Source organism: Haliotis rubra, unplaced genomic scaffold (genome assembly GCF_003918875.1).
Source record: "Haliotis rubra isolate DU_JTF1 unplaced genomic scaffold, ASM391887v1 Scf1549, whole genome shotgun sequence".
NCBI lineage: Eukaryota > Metazoa > Mollusca > Gastropoda > Lepetellida > Haliotidae > Haliotis > Haliotis rubra.
Window position 1 is genome coordinate 79,765 of NW_025765502.1, and position 19,650 is coordinate 99,414.

At 40.3% G+C, this 19,650-nt stretch overlaps 1 protein-coding gene and 1 long non-coding RNA gene across 2 annotated transcripts in view; one reads left to right on the forward strand and one right to left on the reverse strand.

Moving 5' to 3' along the window:
* The window catches only part of LOC124270782 (ras-specific guanine nucleotide-releasing factor 2-like), a 126,978-nt gene that overhangs the window by 71,854 nt on the left and 35,474 nt on the right, over positions 1-19,650 (reverse strand). The window lies entirely within an intron of this gene.
* On the forward strand, positions 4,681-5,392 carry LOC124270784. Its single transcript, XR_006896873.1, has 2 exons — positions 4,681-4,818; positions 5,042-5,392. It is a non-coding gene; the product is annotated as an uncharacterized LOC124270784 (long non-coding RNA).

Consider the following 19,650-nt stretch of genomic DNA (forward strand, 5'->3'; position numbering starts at 1 on the left):
AGAGACCTGTATAACGTGATTATATACCTCTGAATGACTTTAATTAACCAATCACAATCCAGTGTTTACTGAAGTCATGGTAGAATACATGATATACATATATAGATAATACAAGGATGAAAGGAATAAAGTTAATCAATGCTTAACAGTTCATTTCTTAAACATAAAGCATGTTTTGCATATAAGGCAAGTTGGAGAAACGTTTTCATTATTTGAGGATAAAATTGACCCAAAGGCAGTTTCAGGATATTTTGACTGATATTGCACTGGTATACACAGTACAACCAGAAATTATTGAGAATGTAAAGATTGTAATTCTTTTCTTTTTTTTAATCAGCACTCACGTATTAAATGTGAATATTAGCAGAACATAACTCCAGATTCAAAGACAGGTGAACAGTTAGTATTTTGTCAAGTCACCATGGGCAGCAATGCGGGCTTCAATACGGCAGGGCATACTACTGATCAAAGAAGTTAGAAAGTCGTGGTCCATGCTGTCCCAATATCGGACCACCTCTTCTTTCATTTCAGCAATATTTGTCAGATTTTTCTTATTGACACTTTCCTTCATAAGACCCCAAACATGTTCTATTGGATTTAGGTCAGGGCTATAGCTTGGCCAATCTAATAATGCTATATTTTGGGTCCGAAACCAGGCCTGTGAATACTTTGAATGATACTTTGGGTCGTTGTCCTGCTGGAAAATCCTAAAATTTTCATAGAACACGTGAACAGATGGAAGTAAATGTCCCTCGAGAATATCTGTGTACCGCTCACTGTTCATATTCCCTTCAAATACACAGAGGGGCGTTGCCCCTAACACAGATATGCCACCCCACACGTTTAATTTCGGACTGTCCTTTGGGCGCTGATACAAAGGTATTTCATTTTGTTTGGTCCAGAATTTCAGTGTATTAGGAAACAGCCACACAGAACTTTCATCTGAGAAAATCACATTGTCCCAGTTAAAATTTCTATGCTGTAATTACCAGTTCAACCTTAACTCCTTTTGTTCAGGTTTCATGATCGGTGATGGAATTCCTCAACTTTTCTGCCAACCCATTGCATGCAGCTCAGTTCTAATTGTCTCCTTACAGACAGCCACAGTTCCTCTATCAATCATATCCAGCCTTAAATTTTCTTAACTCCTTCGTTTGTTTTTAGAAACAAGAAAACCAAGCCGCCTCCTGTCACCGACAGTCAATTTTCTGGGCCTACCTGCGCCTCCCTGGTGCTCAATGCCATATCCATTTGCAATATTTTTCAAAACATGATAAACAGTGGACAAAGGGATGCCTGTTCTACTTGAAATCACTCTAGCTGATCTGGTGTCCTTGTTATAATACTCTAAAATCAACTTCCTCTTCTCTAAATCCTCCATACTGGGGATCACTGAAAATGTCGTCTCCTAGCAAGTAAACAAAGGGGGATAACTCTTCACAAACTAATGAAAAAGGATTAACGGAGTTGTCTCTCTTGAATGAAACCAAGCACTTGATAGCTGGTCAAGGTTGCTTATACTAGAAATCAAATTAAACATATTCCTAAAATTCTCAATAATTTCTGGTCATGCTATATTTGGTTCTTAGATCAACATGAAATGGACAGAAAAATGTAAAATGGATTGCATTTTCAATGGCTGAATGATGTAAGGACATAATTGTAAACATTTCTCTGTTGACAATCGTCTACCCTTATTTACGAATAGGTCTGAAAGACCAAGTCGATATTGAATAAAATTGCATCTGAGATTTTTGGATGTTAGCACAGATAGGTATTTTTCTGGTTGAATGAGACTCTTGAAGAATCTATATAGATCATAACGTGAACTTGTTTCTAATGTGAAATGCCATTCTTGATGATACATGTTGATTGTTCTCGAAATTGGTTAAGAAATAGGGGAACATTGCCAACTGTTTGATTTAACCAGACAAACCCTAAACCGTGAGAAAATAAAAGGTTTCTTATATGTGACGCCCATGTTGTTTTACCAATATTATCTAAATTGAGAAGCATATTATAAGCTAATTTTGGAATTCATTGTTCGTGCATTCCGAGAATCTTAAACCAATACTTTAACTCATTAAGCCCGAGAGCCCCATCACTACTCAACACCTGGAAGCCCTCGACGATTGCCCACTCTCTGTGCCGAGACTAATTAGTGCTAGTCACACCTGATTTCCCTGGCAGGTTTCGGGGATCACAGGAAACTGTCTAGTCGTACAAACAAGTCCTGATTGTTTAATTGTGTCGTAAAGATATATGTTGAAAGAAATCAGGTGTGAATACATGTCGTGTATTGCAAGCTTTATGTAATTTTATTGCAAGTTTCTCTTGTAGACCTTTTGTCGGCTTGTACATTTATATTTTATCACAATATGCATACACATGTATTCTTTGTATGTAACAAATGAGACACACGTTGACAAATTCTCTCTCTTATATCATTGTGTGAGGTTTAAATTTACAAAACATCTATGAAAATAACATACTGTAAAGAAGAATTTACTTTCATACTTTATAATCTTCGACGAAAATAGCTGTTTTGCCGATACATTTCTAGTGTTTACTTGAATTATTTTAATGAAAGTACTATAACGCTAGTCTGTGACTAGCACAAAGCACATTCATAGCATTGCACTTTATTTCATACAGATTTAATGCAGAAAACATACGTGACCATACAAACATACATATACAAAATGTATACTACATATTCCTTGCATAGACATAAAACAAAGAGTCACGTGATAGGGCGTCATCAAATTTCCCGAAAAGAACATTCGGTATCTCAACTGTTCAATGTAGTGGCTGGTCATATGTTATCTGCGACCAATCGTATCATGAGATACCTGTCACAGAGGAAAGGACAGGTGATGGGGCGTGGGCAAAATTTCTGAAGAGCACGTTTGGTCACTCAGCAGCTTGGATAGAGATTGGTTATTGGCTATATCCTTGACCAGTCGATATGCTGGGTTTCGGCTTTATCAACTCAGTAGAGGTAGTATTTATTTTCATATACATTTTATGCACACAACTAGTACATAAAACATAATGGTTTGCTGTACATGTAAATATAATCTTCACCTTGATACGAATGACTATCCAAACTAGAGTACACGCATTACAGAATTCACGAAGCGACACTATACTGAATTATTATAGTGTATAAATTTGCAGTTGACACCCCCACCCCCAATATATATGAAGGTGGGCGTGCCTATATCTTTACTGAATGCAAACGAGGTTCATAAGATTACAGATGTGCATGCATGTATAAACATCACAGAGAGGGGCGTGACTCTATAAAGCAAGATGTCCAATGATATAACAGCGCATCTGTTTATTTTACACTTGTCACGGGACAAACCTTTCAACAAGGACGTAACTACATATGCATTCTACCGGAGGCTGTTATTTCAAGGTCGAAAGAGGCTTTCAATTATCTCATTACTGTAATCTGCTTGAATGATTATACGCATGTGTATCGATACTGTAACTGATATACTATCCAGCTTTTATTGACGATGGATCAATAGAGACTGAGTTGATTGATACACGTGATAATTGCACCGGATTTGATAATTACAGAGATCAAATACAAACGTTTTACAGAATGCTCATGTAAATTGCATAGAAAACTGACAATTCAAATCAACATGAAACTTCAGCTTGAACAAAAATGCTTGAAATACCTTTGTAGGGCTTACATGTAATAACTTATGATATTACTTCTGTCCATGTGTGACAATGTTTTGAATTACCAACTTACTGTCTTTTGTAACAAACGTAGTAAAAGATTTCATTGTTGTAATAACACTGACATGTATATATGTATTTGATGCAAAGGCGCGACATATCACTTTATATTCGCTTAGGTAACATTACGAACTTTAGATTATGGAAAACAACTAGTTACAATTCAGTAAGCTTTAAATTTGTAAATTAAATTATGCCTAATCTATTCGAGCTTGGATGTATAATTATTTGTGTTTATACATAATGTTTCAGTATATGAAACATGACAACGTAATGATGCCTAAAAAGTAAATTCAAACTCTTCTATTGTGTTTGAATTCTTTGTATGTCCTTGAAATTTCGTATATCGTTTCGTATTTATTAGGTAGTTGAAGGAAATATAATTTTTAGTAACCTCTAAACCATTACAGTTAATTCAATCAAGGTGCATACGAAGTATTTTAGTATCCATTCCCAAGGAAGAGTACCAGGCACTTACCTCTGTAAAAACATCATAATCCCCTTTCTCGCCGACATGCGTTCATTTGCTAAACGCTGTACAAGCCTATGATAATGATTAGCAATTGTTATCAAAACACTTTAAATACTTCTTCTGATTGATACAAAAGGTGGGATCTCTCGTAAGAAAAGCTAATATTTGCTCAGTACTGCTAAATTGGTTGAAATAATAGGTACAGTGCGATTTTTTAAAGTACAACACACATGTGCGTCTCTCGCTGAATAAGAGGTGCTTTCTGTTGATGACAGTATGTGGCTCTCGCTGTGAGAAACTGCTAATTACCTGTCCGATAAACACGTCACTCGCTGTGAGGAGCTGATTAATTTGCCCCATATATGCGTGTCATGTTTCATGCTCTTTTTATGAAAGTTATTTGGGATGTATTTTGGTAGGGGTGGATTTCAGCCTTAATGTGGGAACAGATTTCCCAAACACACCATTTCATTTATGTGCAAAGCATGCATTTGGTTCTCAATCTGCTATATAAAGTCTTGTTAAGTTGAATTTAACACAGTTGAACTTCATACTGTCAAGGGAGATCTAAGGAGAAGGCCTTTTTTGTGAGTACGTTTCTGGTTTCTTCAGCAAATGTTAAATAAGTAAATTTATCACTTGGTGTTGAGGATTATGAAAATATTTGTCTTTTAACATTGTTACTCGCAGACACTTTGGGTAGCATTTTTTGGTGTTATTATTTTAAGAATGTTATTGCGTTAGATGTATTGACACGACATGTTATGGTTGTCACCACGTGGCTAGCGAGTAGGTATTTTATTATTTCAGACTTGGGGAAAAATTGCTCCCACTTCTGGTTTTCGTAGTCAAGAGTTCGTCAAGATATAAGGCAGTACTACACTATTCTGGACGACAACATACAGAGCTGTTACACATCGTATACAGGATTACATCCATGGACTATTTTGTTGTGGACATTCTGTGTTTATGGACCATCAGTGAACTCGTGTGTACTTTTGACCATTGTTTTGCCTCACCATCTGGATGAGATTGGATTTGTATTTGTGCTGATTAGTACAAGGTGCCCTGATTACCTAGATTATCTTGTAGAGAATGTCACTGTTTCATGCTACTGTTTGTGAAGTGAGGTTGTAATGTAATAAACATATGTGGCCTAAACAGGTTTTATTTTCCATTTGTAGTAATATGTGCTGAATATCCATTGGGTCTACTTTTGATTTGTGACAATGCGTCTCTCGGCCTTAATGAGTTACCCTCTTTTTATCAACTCACAAATAAGATGCTTATCTACCACACTCGCCATATATCATACCATTTGGGGTTCATTTACCAACGGATAAAAATCTTTTACAAGCTAAAAGATGCAATTTCACAATACAGTAATGTTTTTGGAACCCCCAAATATCTGAGGCATATAACATTATGGGTTGAGTTTGAGAATCAAACAATTTAAAGTATATACTATGTGTTAAAATGCCTAAGTTCTGAGATACAGCCATGAGGTTGATTAATGTTTTCTTGGCTCGTGATGTCAAATCAGTAACACTTTTCTTGAAATTCACTGTATGAGTGAACAGTACAACCAGATAAGTATAGTGATTAGCAATAGTAATCAACTTTCCATGTAGCGCAGTGGAAAATAAAACGATTGGGCAGAGCTATGCAAATTAACTAATTCTTAATCAACTAAAATTTCGAACTTACCTTTTGGCCTAAAACAAGGAACTAAACGTGATGACTATTATAAGTGAGAAAACTATGGGACGATTAACAAAGAACTAAACGTGATTCTCTTAAGTGATTCTAAATGAACTTTGAGATGAAACGAACTGCTAAATACCACTAATTGTCTAACCCTTAAACACACTAATGCAAGTTCAACAACCTAACGCCACAATAGCCAATTGAACCTACACATCTAACATCTAAGTCATTCGTAGTCTAAATGTCTAAATAAATGCCTACACACGACCTGTAACGAATAGCAGAAAGGAGCGAATTGCCGTGTATCGCTGACCACCGTCTAATATATGCAAAACCTATTCGTTTTTCCCGTGCATTTCACCGGGTGTGTTCAGGCGATACGCCTAGTATGCACTGAGTGCGTTTGAGCGAGCAGTTCAAGTGATAAAACCAAAATGCCTTCAGAACAGGGACCATTTCTCATTTTTTGCCGCCTCTACTAAAAATGACATTTGTTTTGTCAAAATTAACTGACAGTTTCCAATCATGTGTATAACGTTCTGGGATGTTAAGTTGATTTTGTTGTCCAACAATAGTATCTGATACTAGAATAACATCATCGGCAAATAGCAAAATCAATATTTCAATCATGTCAGGAAACATTTGAATTCCATGTTTACCGCAATTTGTAATTTCAAAATACAATTCACTTATAAAGAAAGAGAACAAAATTAGTTTTCTTGAAGCCAGTCTGACATTACTGAATTGACAAGTCATTTCCAAAGGAAGATGATCAGAATCTACTCGATCTCCAACATTAAACATGTTTATAAATTGGAAAATGTGAACAAATGAAACAAGAGTAGAAGTGAGCACAGCTCACATACCCCCGCTTCCCACTTTGGGACATGGAAATGACTAATATTGCTATATATAATGTGACAAGGATCAGCAGCTCACAAGACTTTCTCCATGACTCTACTAAACTTTATATACATGTTAGATAATTGTTTTGCCATGTACTGATTACAGTAATAATTTATGGAAACATTACATTTTGTGTTTTCCGTGGAAACCTGACATACAATTGAACTTGTTGCACACAATGAAGTGGACGTAGATGAAGATTGTTGTTTTTTTTAGCACATGGCAAGTCTGTGGGTCATGATTAACTTGTGTATTAAGTTTGGTGAACCTAGCATGTATAGTTTCGATGATATGCTGTGGCCAGGTAACCATCAAACACATTTTGCACCAAGTCATGTTTCCATGGAAACAGCAAAAAAACAATTCTGAAAAAAAAATTAAAATAGCAAAAGGCACATCAATGGGTAATGATTAACATGTGTGTGAAGTTTGGTGAACCTAGCATGTACACTTTAAGAGATATGCTCCGGACAAAGTTTCCGGACGGAAGGATGGAGGGACGGACAGAATGAACGCTATATACCCCAGTTACTTCGTAGCGGGGGTATAATAATCATTCACACTAGACCCTTCTTGGCCACAATATGTAAATTTACCACTAGTATCACCGTATACTCTACCATTAACTATATACAACTGGAGTGCATAACACACATCTAATAGCATTTGACCAAAGCTGTAAACAACAGTGTCATGAGATTTACGATCATCAATAGGATAATATTCTTCATCAATAAAATGCATGTTATTGTTTGTGTTATCATCATCAACTGTGACAGGTACATTGTTCAACTCACCCGTACGTGCATTCATACCTCCACACAAAACGTTATATGAATATGATAGTTCTTGTATATTGTCAAAAAAAGAATTGTTCAAGCTGTTCAAAGTTACATTTAGAAGTTTTGTTCTTATAATACGTTGAACCTGCATAGGTTTTCAATCTTTAAATAACTCAAGTTTTGGTACATAAAAACGAAAATAAAACAATCTAAATAAGTAAACAAATATGTCTACTATGTCTATATTGAGTGTAAACAAATATGGCGTCGCCCGTAAAAGTTAATGGTTTGGTCAAACTTGATGGACAACTGGTTGGAATAGTTGTGAATATTATCAGGCCATTGAATACCTTCAGCATGTATGTTGTCAGGACTGCACAGGGAGTTTCTAGCACACAACATCAAAAGATGAGCGGCGCTCCTGTATCTCGATCATTGCCACTGTCAGCCGCGTCCACTTGTCCTCCCGCACAAAACACGTGTTCTACTGCCACTGCCATGCCTCTCGTTGTTTCTCATGTAGGGGTTGAAAACATTTCTCAGAGTCAGAACACATTGAAATCATCTTCATTCGAGGTTGTAGGAAGTGTGTTTTCAGGCCCAATTTATGGCGGAGTCTTCAACATAAACATCGAATCTCGACAAGTGGAAATTCCCGAGCCGAGATGAGCAGGCGTCCCTGGCATCCTCCGCCAAGCGTCGCTGTATTATTTACAACCGTCCTGAGCCGATCAAGAACATTAACCACCACTATTTGAAACATACAGCTCCCTGTTATTCACATTCGGCTTCTGCTGTTGTGTGTGCCGGTCCTAATGCTTCCTTTTATCTGCTTGTTTGTGAACAGTTTTCAACATGATGAGTAGCCCGACAGTGATATTTAGGTCACGTAGGTAAGTTCAATATGTTTACACTTTACAAGTGTTTTGATGAATTACATCATTGCATTTGAAACCTCAATTGAAAAAAAAATAAATTTGATTTCGTCTTGATTTTGTCTTAATTTGTTTATTTTCTTGACTAGTTAAAGGAACTACATTGCCTCTACGCAGCATACATTTTCCTGGATTGAAGCGGTTGGCATTCAAATCACCAATGTGATATATTAATCTGCGTTGCGCGGTTCTGTATAGGAAAGCAAAATATTGCTTTATTTTAAAGATATTTTCATTTTCACTAAAGCTCTTGACAAAGCAAAATTATTCACTCGCAGCATAAACTTGATACGAAAGGGGAACGAGTTTTGTATTCTATTTATTACCCACGTTCTAAAAAATTAAAATATCGTTAAAATAAAGCAATATTTTGCTTTCCTATACAGAACCACAACAAAGCTCGTGACAAAGCAAAATTATTTCACTCGGGACATAAACTTGATATGAAAGGGGAAGCTCGTTTGATATCCTATAAACATGTAGCATGATAACTCTTAGGAAGGATACAGAGCTTCTAACACGTAGCATGATAACGCTTAGGGAGGATACAGAGCTTCTAACATGTAGCTTGATAACTCTTAGGGAGGATCCAGAGCTTTTAACTAGGGCTTCAAGGAGTCCATTTTTTTGGACTCGAGTACTCGAGGGGTGAGACTCAACTCGGACCCGAGTACTCGAACTTCATACCTTTCAAGCAAACGATAGCGTAAATTGCATGACGTGTTCCGATTACACAAGTGAACACTTACTTCTTTCCGACTTCATATCGTCATGTGACTAACATTTCCTATTGGTCAGAATCAGTATTTGGATGTTTACTTGACAAACGGTTTTTTTTCTTAGTACTTCTTGTACTGCCTGCAAAACGCAGTGAGATACCGCACAGGCGGCATTTGGTTATTTTGCTCTTTTCACTATCCAGATCAAGATACGCCCATACATTTGATTTTTTATCTTTCTCCATGTCTATCAATTGTCAAGATAGTTACCTAATCATTTTAAAAAGTGAAAACTCAAACGATGTATCATATTTACTCTCATCTGCAGACTTGTAGCAACTAATACCGTACATCCACACCTTATGAGGAGTAATCTATTTAATCTAGTTGTTAATAAAAACATTATCAGATGGGTTAAAGAATTCAAGGTACATAGAACTCTGATAGCCATTGACATGGACATACTATCTTCTTTTCTCTCAACCTCTACTGGAGCTCCATATGGCTGTGCTTTATCCGTACTCTTCATTTTGTATACCAATGACTGTTACTTGTCAATATATGACTTGTTTACTGTGAAATTTGCAGATGATGCCACTGTTACTGGCTTAATTTCTGATTCTGAACTTTATAATCGTCAAGGCATTGACAAAACGAAATGACAGGTTTTTTTTATAAAACCTTTATTCAAAGTGTGTTGACCTACAATTTTCTATGTTGGTATGGGGATCTGTCTCATCGCAACAAAAACAAAATTTTCAAAATTGTTAATACTGCTTGCAAAATTTCTGGAGTGTCTTTCAAGTATATTCCCTTTATCTATGAACGCCAGATTGTCAAAGAGGCAGCTAAAATTAGATTTGATAGTTGATATATTTGATCTCACCATTTTGAACTACTTCCTTCTTGACGCTGCTGTCGATTACCTTCCCTCAAAACAAACAGAGCTCGACAGTCTTTCATACCATCAAGTATTCGTGAATGCAACAAATATTTTGAATCACCATCATGTGATTAGAACTAGAATTATTCAGCCTCTTTACCTATGTGGTTAATTGAATTATATCATGTTAGTTTTATTTGTAAATAGCATTCGTTTTGAGCATGTAATTATTGTGTATATTATTGTGAACTGTGTATATATTCATTTTGAGACAGTTTGGATGTATAAGAATTTCCTCCGGGATAATAAAGTTATATCTTATCTTAATATTAGACGTTAACGGCCGCTCATGCTTAGAAAAATGGCAGACAGTCTGTCAACGTAAAAAATTCGAGTTATCTCCCCTTTTCGAGTCCTCGAGTCCTTGAAAATGGACTCGAGCTTCTCGCATGTCCTTGAAAATGGACTCGAGCTTCTAACATGTAGCATGATAACTCTTAGGGAGGATACATGATAGCATGATAACTCTTAGGGAGGATACAGAGCTTCTAACAGGTAGCATGATAACTCTTAGGGAGGATACAGAGCTTCTAACATGTAGCATGATAACTCTTAGGGAGGATACAGAGCTTCTAACACGTAGCATGATAACTCTTAGGGAGGATACAGAGCTTCTAACACGTAGCATGATAACTCTTAGGGAGGATACAGAGCTTCTAACAGGTAGCATGATAACTCTTAGGGAGGATACAGAGCTTCTAACAGGTAGCATGATAACTCTTAGGGAGGATACAGAGCTTCTAACTCTTAGGGAGGATACAGAGCTTCTAACACGTAGCATGATAACTCTTAGGGAGGATACAGAGCTTCTAACATGTAGCATGATAACTCTTAGGGAGGATACAGAGCTTCTAACAGGTAGCATGATAACTCTTAGGGAGGATACAGAGCTACTAACAAGTGGGTGTTGGAAACAGTGGCTTTACACTTACACTTATTAGAGGGCTACACAATGTCTGCAGTCCAGACCACCAGCTGTCCAACTTCCATTTTTGTGGAAGTCTCAGTGGCTGAGCGGGTTAGGCGGCTGACTTTGTATGCTGGTGATGAGGTGCCTGACTCTGAGGGTTGGGGTTCGAATCCCAGATGAAACTCAACCCAACAAAAGTACTAGAATCTGTACTTTACTAAGCAAGTGTAATCCCCAAAATAACATGTTACAGTGGCTTTATATGTTATTTGTTTGTTGCGAACAAATTTTGTTCATGTGGCAAAAATAATGAGCTCACTACTTTGCACAGGCTCGGGTTATGCACTGCAGGGTACTCACATGGTGTGAGTGTCGCGCCAAGCAGGCTGCACCTCAACTGAGCTCCACACAAATTGGTGAATTCTTGTGCTTTGGAATGCCTTGCAAGTACAGTTTTTGGTTTGAAGTCTAATGAAGGTCCATCAGTCTGATTTGTGGAATCAGAATTTGGAAATATTGACTATGAAAGGTTATATTTGTGAAAATGTAACTTTCTATTGACAATCTCAAAATTTTCCAACCAAGTGAGTGAATTCATACCCAAGCCATTCGTCTCAGGATAGCATTCATACAGTGACTGTCTATTGTTCTCTCCTGGCTGCCCTGTCCTGAGTGTTACATCATCACCAGCTCTCACCCTGACTCTGTGAGTGACACAAGCTCGACATGGAGTCTATCATCAGAGTTGTGCTCTTGTTTCTATTCTGTGCATTGTCGTCATATAGTTCATCGTTTCTTTTGTCTCAGAACAGAGAGAAAACTAAAATTCCTCTCAATACTCTCAGCACTCTGAGAAACTTAGGTATCTGTCGAATAAAACGAACACGTCGTGGTTGCCGTGGCAACAAAAAACCTAAATCTTCTACAACTGAATCTCTCCCCACTTATAAAGATTACAACATCAAGATCGGATTATTGAATGCCAGATCAGTTGTCACACAGGAACATCAAAATGACAAAGCCCAGAGTATTCATGATCTTATTTCGGATAATAAACTAAATGTGCTGGCTGTTACTGAAACGTGGTTAAAAGGTGATGACAGTGATAATCTACCAATACATAGACTAGTTCCCCCGGGCTTCAAATTCATGCATGTGCCACGAACTTCTAGAAAAGGGGGTGGAGTTGGAGTTGTTTATGATGATCAACTTAAAATGCAGATATTGACTCTTGGGAACTATTTTGTTTCTTTTGAAATTCTACCAGTTCAGTTCTTATCGGACAATCAATGTTTAAATCTCATTGTTTTGTACAGACCACCAAATTCTGGCAAAATATTTTTTGATGAGTTTAATACACTTTTGGAAAGTTTGACGACCGTCACTGGTAAACTTATGGTATGCGGTGACTTCAACTATCATGTTGATCGTGATAGTGATGTGGATGGGAAGAGACTTCTCAACCTCCTGGACACGTATGGGCTAGTGCAAGTTGTCAAGGAACCCACCCATAGACGCGGACATATTCTCGACCTCGTTATTGTTCGTAGGAATGAACTTGGCATTAAGAATATCAAGTTTGATCATTCTGTGAAATCGGACCATCTGTGTGTTCACTTCACTGCCAGTATACAAGTTCGGAAAAGGTCACGAAAAGTTGTCAGCTATCGAAAATGGAGGAATGTTGATAGTCAAGAATTTTCTAGTGATATCTTAAGATCTTGTGCTAACTTTGGAATCATGTCCATATCTGAATGTGTTGATCTATATAACTCAGAGTTGACGAAGCTAGCCAACAATCACGCTCCTGTCAAGTCCTGTACAGTGACAATTCATCCAGAATCTCCCTGGTTCAACGAGGACATTCGTGCTGCTAAAAGACGGAGGCGCAAACTTGAGCGCCAGTACAGGAAGACCAAGCTTGAGGTGCACAGACAGATACACAATCAGCAGTGCAACGAACTGGCTTCCCTTATTGAAGCTGCTAAATGCAAGTTTTATAAAGAGGCTTTAAGTCAGGCGACTGGTCAGGAAGAGGTTTTTAAAGTTGCCAACCGACTATTCTTTAAACAGAAGTCTCTTGTTCTTCCTTCTCACGTATCCCTGGAGGAGCTGGCGAACCGGTTTTCATCCTTCTTTAGCGAGAGAATAAGAACTATTCGTCACTCACTTCGTAATAGTGACGACTCCCGAGCTGATCAGCCAAGCAATGATCCTTCCGAAATTAGCTTCCCAGCTTTTGAAAACTTCAAATCAGTGACAGAAGTTGAAATTCATAAACTTGTCTCAAGATGCCCTTCAAAAACGTGCATGCTTGATCCTTTGCCCACTTGGCTTCTCAAGGAGAATGTTGATTCTCTTCTACCCATACTGACTTGCATGGTCAATGAATCGCTTGCGGAGGGCGTTATGCCCCAACAATTAAAGACTGGAGTGGTTACCCCACTCATCAAAAAGAAGAACCTGGACCATGAACTGTTGAACAACTACAGACCCATGTCCAATTTGACTTTCATTTCCAAATTGATTGAACGCATAGCTGCAACACAGTTCAAGGATCATATGGACAGCAATGGGTTGCATGAAGTCTATCAATCAGCTTACCGCTGCTTCCACAGCACGGAAACGGCACTTGTCAAAGTCCAGAATGACATACTCATGGGTATTGACAAGGACGGTGCTTCCATTCTCATCTTGTTGGACCTTTCAGCCGCTTTTGACACGATTGACCACAGTGTTCTTCTAGCCACTCTTGAAGGAAGATTCAATGTCAAAGGCGTCGTGTTAAAGTGGTTCAAGTCCTACATCTCAGACAGGAAACAATCAGTGGTTATTCAAGGTCAAATGTCGCTGTCTAGTGACTTAGTGTTTGGGGTACCACAAGGCTCAGTTCTGGGCCCTTTGCTTTTTACTGCCTACACAACCCCTCTTGGTGATATTGTCAGGTCCTTTAACCTCAGTATGCATCTTTATGCGGATGACACACAGGTTTACGTGTCCTTCAAGCCACTCGATTCTGCCTCAACATCTTTCACATTCACAGCAGTCCAGGAATGTGTTGACTGTATCAAAATTTGGATGTCAACGCACTGGTTGAAATTAAATGACGACAAAACCGAGCTCATCGTTTTCAGACCCCAGCGGCTCCGGGCAAAACTTGATCTTCCCACTTTCTCCATTGGGCACTGTGAAATCACACCAAGTTCTCAAGTCCGGAATCTTGGTGTAGTATTTGACTCATCTCTCTGCATGGAACCACATGTCAACGGTGTTTGTCGCAGCGCTTATTTCTATATTCGGAATATCGGCCTGATATGCAGGTACCTTGACGAGAAAACAACGAGTGCTCTGGTGCAGGCGTATGTAACATCACGCATTGATTACTGCAACTCATTGCTCAGTGGTATTCCAAATCATGTACTACACAAACTACAGAGAGTCCAGAATTCAGCTGCAAGATTGATCAGCAGAACAAAGAAAATTGACCACATTACCCCTGTCATGAAAAATCTCCATTGGCTCCCAATCAAATTCAGAATTCAATACAAAGTATTGCTTCTTGTTTTTTAAATGCATCCACGGACTGGTTCCAGAGTATCTTTCACAACTTGTAAAACACTATGTGCCAACCCGATCTCTTCGCTCCAGTGACCAATCTCTTCTGCAAATTCAATGTACAAGAACAAAGTCTTTTGGTGACCGAGCATTCTCTTCAAATGGTGCAAAACTCTGGAAAAATCTACCACAAGAACTTCGATCACTGACTGAACTTGCATCTTTTAAAAGCCAGTTAAAGACTCATCTTTTTACCAAAGCTTACCTTTAGCTCCAGCGTGGACTCAGAGCGCCTTTGGGTGATTACATCGGATTCTGGCGCTATAGAAGTATTTGTATGTATGTATGTATGTATTACTGCATGTGCGTAGTAATATCTCTCCTTTGTTTTAAAGTGCCCTATTGGCATCACACGAGTCAGCAGGATACCCTCTGAAAGCTACAGCAAGTTATATATCGATTATTTTGTGACACTTGTCATACCATGGAAGGCGACCGTCCCTGTACACGTGGACGAGATCAGAGCACGGTTTCACCATCTCTGACAGTTTTTGCAAGCTCTAGACTGTCACGTCCGCATGGGTGATCGCCAAGTCTGGCGAGGTCACGGGCCACATCTCCATTTAAGAGGCGTATGCTGAACGATATCAACATTCAGCTTCCTGGTACTTTCGCCCGCAAGGAAATGCTGTGACTTATCAAGGCAAATTTTGTGCAGATTCAGCACGTCCACAGATGGTCACAACCCTCAGCAATGGTCACTTCACAGGAGGGACTGGATCAGCACACGCTGGTGAACTCGGGGTTTTCCCCAGTGTGCGGAGCTTCGTCAAGTCACACCGAATCATCTGCTACACGTGATCAATCGAGAATGTCTACATCCGGGAGTTTCCAAGATGGCGCCGCCCATACACAGTTACCATCTGGCAGTGTCCATGCTCTACAGAAGGAAGTTACAGCTCTGGCTGCCACAGTAGCCTCGTTAGTAGAAAGGCTCGACACATGCATGCAACCTAACTCAACAACAGCCCCACAGTTGTTGCATCAGCCTACAAGAACGTCGGAATCTGCGTCAGTGCGTGGTCACCCCTACAGCCACAGAGAAGGTCTAGGTAGGTGACTTCGACAATTCGGCATTGCATCTCACGACATTCCGCGGGTAGTTAGTGTCTCGGAGGCCATTCGGCAACAGATTCAGGAAGGGGGTTATGTTAATCTTGCCCTATTGTTAAACGACCCTCACCAAGACAACGACTTTCGGAGAGTAGCAGATGTGGATGGTAATGAAATCCGTATCAAGGACCCAGAGTCAGCCAAGCTACTGAAATCACTAACAATTAATTAATTTCATGTTGCTTTAGTATGATACATGTTGGTACTTTGCAAGACAGACCCTGACAGAGTAGCAGAGCTACAGGCTTATCAAGCCAGCATTGCAGAGGTGGCGTCCACTTATGGAGGCACAGTTTTTTATGATTACCAGCAAGTTTTCGCATCCAGAGCGGCTACCCTGTTGCAGGTGTATGGTACCAAGGTGGACTGGTCTCTCACTGATATACTGCTCTACATTTCCATCACTGCGGGTTGGCGGGCATCAGTATGTACCATTTGTTCCAGTACCCTGCATAGCGCAGACGGCTGTCCATGTCGCCACTCCTGGGCCGACAGACGAGGACGACGTTCAGACAGGGATGTGCGAGGTTGCCCTGTGGTACACCATGGCGGACAGGAGGTCTGCAACAATTCTAATACAGACAATGGCTGTTCCCGTCCCCAGTGCCTGTTTGCACACTGGCTTGGTGTGTTGTGGTCGTCCAAAAATTAAACGGCTATTGAAACACATAGCATGCCAAGGCTCACGTCTGCACAACGTCATGAGGCCATTGGGATGGTCCGTGGGGGGAATGTCTCAACGACAAGTGGCTGCACATTTCCTCTGCCACCGGAACACCATTTCTGCACTGGTGAGACGCTACCAGAACACAAATGACGTCATCGATCGGCCACGTTCTGGACGTCCACGTGTAACAACGCCAAGACAGGACAGATGGATAAGGGTGACCCATCTTCGCCACAGGTCAGACCACGATGTCCCGCCATACGGCCTATCCTGACACAACGTCATCGACAAGCTCGCCGAATGTGGTGCCAAAATCATGTCTGCAGACCCTTGTTTTGGTGGAGAAATGTTTTTACAGATGAGTCCAGGTTTAACATTTCCCATAGTGATGGACGTCAACGTGCCTATAGACACGTTGGGAGAACGTTATGCACAGGCCTGTGTCTTGGAGAGGAATTGCTTTGGTGGTGGTTCCGTGATGATTTGGGGTGGAATAACAGCACCCCAAAGAACTCCTTTGGTGATTGTTCAGGGCAACTTAACTGGTGTGGGCTACAGGGATCAGATTCTTCGACCTGTGGCAATTCCTTTTCTGCAACGTTATGGCCCTGGGTTAACATTCCAACAGGACAATGCCCGCCCTCATACGGCAAGGGTTGCTATGGATTTCTTGCAACACCACAATGTTGACTTACTGCCTTGGCCTGCAAATTCACCGGATCTCTCCCCGATAGAGCATGTTTGGGACGAGATGGATCGACGTCTACGCCGTCTTCCTCATCTGCCAGATAACGTAATTGACCTTGCAACAGAACTTGAGAGAATCTGGCGTGACATCCCACAAGCCTTCCTTGCACGTTTGATAGGCTCTATGTATCGTCGATGCACTGCTGTTCTCAATGCCGATGGTGGACATACCTGTTATTGAGCTTGTGACATGGTCGTTTGACCCCAGTCCCGCTTGTGGACTCGTTACGTCATTGTGATTGACTTTTCAATCGAAATTCTCCCAACTTGTTATGGTCTCATGATCCTTCCATTAAAGTTTATATGTACCTTTGACATTGTTATCGTACTAATCAACTGGGATAATATTTTGACAATGCACAGTTTCTTTATGTGGCTAGTATATATCTTGGCATCACTTTGGACTCATCTCAGATGCAAGCGCACCTCCCCCTAAACAAAGTGGACCATATTTGTCAAGGGATCAGGTATTTTCTAGAGCGCAAGTCATCTACGAAAAGGCACATGCAGTTTGCTTCGAGAGTGGTGCTCCCGGGACGATCCTTTGTGTCTCGCTTGATACTGCTCTCAACTTCAGTCACACAGCTCTCCCATTTTGTGGACATCAATCAAGACACTAGGACTGAACTGTGTCTATGTGGTTGCTTTTTCTTTCCCAGAGGAACGGGGTGTCTCTCTTTTTCAAATGGGAGATATCGTTGGCAGCAGATATGGACCTGTTCACAGACGTGTCAAGCACCAAGGGGTTTGGAGGCTACTACCAGGGTCAGAGGTTTAGCTCCTCTTGGCCATCAGACTTGCTTAACTCCAATCGTTCCTTAGCTTTACTGGAGCTCTATCCCATCGTGGTGCGTGTGATTGTGTGGGGTCATATGTGGCATAAGAAGCCTGTTATGTTAAACTGTGATAACCTGGCTACCGTGCACATCATTCGGAACGGAAAGGCTAATTGTCAATGCAAGCTACTTTATCAGCTCATGAGACGCCTAACCCTTTGTGATATGGAGAATAACTGTGTGATCTTACAAAACATGTGCCAGATAGAGAGAACTGCATTGCTGACATCTTGTGTCGTTTCCATTTCCAGCTCTTCAGACAGCTTGCACCCAAGACAGCCAGGCTCCCTACCACAATTCCAGCATTCAAGGAGGTCTTCCAGTCCTACAAGCTCAAGTAAACACTCTGTGGTCAGAAGCCATATCTCAATCCACATATCAAGTCTACTGATCCGGATTGAAAGCATTAAAACTTTTTTTGGCAACGTATAATTGGTGCTGGGAGCCATGGCGGTATCTTTATTAGCAGAGACAGTGCTGGTAGAATTTGTAATGTATTGCCATTCATTTGTGTGTATAGCCTATACATCGATTAAGATGTACTTAGCAGGGATACGTTTCTTCTACATCCTTTGTTGTCAGCAGGGGGGTCCCATTCCCAGACTAGAGTACATTCTAAAGGGAATCAAAAGGCAGCAAGCACACCCTGCCAGACGACAACTGCCCATCAAGGTCGACATCCTGGATCACATGTGCAGGTCTGATGTTAGCAGTTGTGTGTATGGCCTTCTTTGGGTTCCTTCATTATGGGGAATTCACAGTTAGAGGCAGTTTTGATTGTGACAGCAATTTGTGTGGGGATGATGTTGTGTTAGAGGAGGGCAATTCCTTTATGGAGCTCACCCTCCCGTCCTCCAAGACGGACCCATATCGGAGTGGAGTCAAGATGGTCTTTTTTGACAATCAACAATTCCAACCTGTATGAACTTTGTCTCAATATCTGAGGCTCAGAGCCTCTATCCCACCTGCCTCCCCCGTTTGTTTGTGATGCAGGAAGGTTATCCTCTCACAAGGGAATTTTTCCTCCTTTCCTCCACAAACTGCAAGTGTTGTTGAACAGGCTCAGGTATAGGAGCAAGGACTTTAATGGGCACTCTTTCCGTATTGGCGCGGCTACCACAGCAGGAGCCTAATCCGTCGACGACCATCTCATCCAAACGTTGAGTCGGTACCTACCATACTGTCAATGAATGGGCCAGTAATGGGCAGCCCAGATCTCCTTGACTTACTTTGCTCACTCCAGCATTACTAGTGTTAGGATTATCAGTAGTGCAGTGTAAATCTTCAGTCTTTTAACAATAAGTAATGGGGGGCATCACCCCTGGCTTACTTATTCTCATGTTAGTGGAAGCGCTCACTCCAGCTTTAGTATGTTTTTAGCATGTATCAGTTTACTAGCTGTAGAAGTAGTCCTAATATAATAAGTAATGGGGGCATCACCCCTGGCTTACTTATGGGGTTAGTGGATGGAGTAATGGGCAGGTTACACGTCCTGTCTTACTGCACTCACTCCATGGTAGTACGCAATATTCATGTGTC